Here is a 3,840-nt window from a genome sequence, read left to right as displayed (position 1 = left end):
GAGCCTTTCCCCAAGGCACCGCTCCCCTCCCTTCCGCCCCCCTCCCCCAATGGATGCCGCGGACGGCTGCTGCCCCTGTGCGGGCCCTCCTCCGAGCCCCCAGCAGCGCACCACTGGAGCTTTCGTGCCTGAAACGGCACACTTGCCTGAGACAGGACCTCCTATTGAAGTCCCAGCAGGCCCGATGCTATTTGCACTTCCTGTATCCCCCGACCCCACCCCCCCACGAGTAGGGCGGGCCGTAAAGGGTGGCGCCGCCAGCGGAAGCCCACTGGCCGTGTAGATGGTGCAGCCAAACTTTGCGCCGCCCATCGTCTGCTGATACAGGTCCGCGTCCAATTCCCCCCACTTTGCCTCGGGGCCGAGGCCATCCGCGCCCGGAACTCCTCGTCTTAATGCGACCACGCGTATCCGCCGTACGTCACCTGTGCCCGCCGCACCACATCCATATATTTGAACAACGCAACCGACCTGTCTGGGTACTTCTCGCAGTACACACTGGCATATATCAAGAAAGCCGCCGACCAGTTCTCAATGGTTACAGGCACCTTGGGGCGCCTAGCCAACTCCTGATCCTTCTCTTTCGAACCCTCCTTAGCCATCAACTCCCTGTGCAGCAACTTCAAAATCTCCACATACTCCCCCTTCCAAATCTTTTCCCTAGTCGCCGGCGACAAGTGCGCCCCCAACGGCTTCGCCACCCCCATGTATGGCATCCGCTTGACCGGCACATCGCAACTCCTTCGCCCAGACGCCCGACGTCGCCGACCCCACGGACGTCGTCGCATCTACCGTCCCTGCACTTGCCGTCGCCGCTGCGCCCGCTGCCCCCCGTCCCCGTAGACACCCCCCGCATCCATCACATACCTGCCCTTCACCAATCGCACCAAATCCCCTCCCTCCGCATCCATACCCACAGACACCTGGCCACCCCGCGGCGTGCTTCCACCACTCGCCTCACCAATTACTCGGCCTCCACGAGGCCCGCCCAAGCCACTCCCCAACCGTGCACCGGCCTTACCTGGTGTCAAGGCTGGCGTCCGCACCGGATCCCGCCGCCTAACCAGTTCCGCTGGGGGGCCGTCACTCGCGGCACCGACTGCCGGGGGCATACCTGTAAGATACTTCCATCAGCGTTACTCGTTTCCCCCTCCCCCAACTCCCCTTCCTCCTCTGACTCCATCTCACAGCCATGGAGGAGTACCCCCTAGGAAAACAGAGAAAAAAAAACTGTTTCTAGAGCTTAAAGCTCAGGTCAGCACAGTGTGCCCCAACCCGTTACCGGACAGTGCATGTCCTTATAAATTCTGGACAAAAGTCAAAAACGAGCACGAAACCAGCCGAGAGCCGCCCTATTGGAGAAACAAACCAAAACAATGGATGAGACCCCCTTGACCTGTTTTACCACGTATAACACCATTTCCAACGAGGTAACCAGAATAGGGAAGCATTGGACCATACTAAATACAGGGAACCTAAGATGGGATAAACCCCTGTTCTCGTACAGAAAGGCACGGAGCATCAGAGACGCAGTAGTCAACACCAGACCAAGGCAAGAGGCGACAGAGGAAGAAACGGTACTCAACACATGGGGTTTACCGAAAGTGACAGGCCACTACAAATGTGGTAACTGCAGCGTGTGCCCCTTCACCTACAATACTAAGACTCTACAGTTGGAACCAGACAAGACATGGACAATTAGAGGGCACACTAACTAACAGCGAGAACGTTGTTTACAGAATAACGTGTCCCTGTAACCTACATTATGGAGGAATGACTAGCAGAAAGGTCAAAATACGCATTGGAGAGCACAGGAGCACTATTAGGTGCAAGGAAGCCAACACAAAGCTCACTGAACATTATATGTCGGTTGGGCATACACCTGATGATATACAGTGGACCGTTATCGAACAGGTTAAACCAGGAACTAATCTGAATCAACGCCTGTTCGAGAAGGAACAGAGGTGGGTTTATAGGCTTTCTACACACAAGACTGGTTTGAACGACAATATCCCGTGGAACACCGTGATGGGATAAATACTTTCTCCTGCACACTTTGCATTAATACTCTGTTCATGCATTTGGCCTGGTTCTATTGTTTTATTCACCCACTGTACATTCAGTAATTACTTTGACAGTGAAGTAGGTATCAGTGTGCTCTTTATGAACTTCTTTCCTCCCCTCAGTGCACTGTTACCAAGAGGTGGTTGATTATGATCACGTCCAAACCCCTGTCCAAAGGGGTACTCACCCATTTACATTGATCATCAACTCCCCTATGAGCATGTTTAATACCAATGTGCTCTACATGACCTTGTGTCCCTTCCCTCGGCGCTCCTACCCAGTGCTAGGTCTGTATTTAAGTAGAGTGCGCTCTACTTGACCTGCTGGCCCCTCTCCGGCATACTAACCAAGTAGATGGCCTAGACCTGATATATCCAGCTGCAGATCACTCCTTGGGCTGGGTATACTTCACATCTGATTACTAACAATCGACGTCCTTTGTATATACCAGGAATTCATTCCTTATCGCCATTCCCGTTCTGTCAAATGACCCCTATACCCTATTTGTTTACATTCAGGGGAGGGGGCCCTTGCACCAACAAGCATGGTTTTTAAAAAAAGTTTCCTCCCTTACATTCGAACATTAGAGCGTGGTTGTCATGGATACCACACCCCGCCGCATCACGCTCCATTCACCACGTGACCGGGAGAGAAAGAAGTTTCCTCCCTTTTAGCACACCCCGATTGGTTCATTGAGGGTCACGAGTCGCGCCACGCCCAACCAGGAAATACTGATCGGTTTACTTTACCGACATCGGAAGGCTGCCGGTCACTCCACGGGGCATCTCGAGCAGTAACCAAGTAGGTTTACCGCGAGACGAACAGAAGCCACAAGTGTAACTATGCTGACCTTACGGGGTGGCACCCACCGCACTGAACTCCCGTAATATTTCCATTACCTATCTGTCACATTCGGGCAGAACTCTGCTCATTGTCTACTTTTTTTCTGAACATATCTAGGTGACGGACACCTGCCGTCTTGGAAGTTTAGATGCCCATGAAGCGGTAGTTACCGCCTCGTGTAAGCATTACATTTTTACGCTATTTTCTATAACCACTAGGGCGACGTTGGTACTATACGCAAGCCTACTTGCGGTTTGAATGTTTAGCCGCCTGCCCGGGATATCTATGACCAATATACCATAGCCCTCTACAACGCAGGACGATAGCGATCACTCTCCCTCACACTGGTTTCCTCTTGAAGCAAACCCAGTTGCCCTGCCAGACCGACACGTCACTGCGGCGCTGGGGTTTTATTTACCCAACACGTTCCGGTAACTAGCACTGGAGCACATTTTGATGGAATTAGATGGACCCTACCACTAGTACGATATATGAGCATGGGTATTCCATGTAGTGACCATTCACAGGCGACTACGACCAGCACAATATATGTTAAGTGTACATCCTTGTTTTGTCTACCCTGGTACGTGATCCCAACCCTGTTCCCCCATTCTTTCTTACAGGTTTTTCTCCTGAATGAGGAAAAGACACACATTTTTACACTAGATCGCAATATTGCGGTCTTCAAATTGAACGAGGGCAGGGTGCACCTTAGCGCGTGCGGACCACCCAGTTCAAATCACCACGGTCCTGATGAAAACCTAAGAATCACTTTAATAGTTGAAACATGTACACCTTATTATGAATTTTTCTTGTAATATTCACATAGCACACTTCGCTATTTTTAACGTATTACACTTTTTGAGACACCAAAGCCTACCTAATTAGGCATGGGTGCCACACTGATTTTATAGGGGTTCAAACACTCAAGAA

Source organism: Lissotriton helveticus, chromosome 2_1 (assembly GCF_964261635.1).
Source record: "Lissotriton helveticus chromosome 2_1, aLisHel1.1, whole genome shotgun sequence".
NCBI classification, from domain to species: Eukaryota; Metazoa; Chordata; class Amphibia; order Caudata; family Salamandridae; genus Lissotriton; species Lissotriton helveticus.
The sequence above is the reverse complement of the archived record's forward strand: the minus strand, read 5'-3'. Positions refer to the sequence as shown.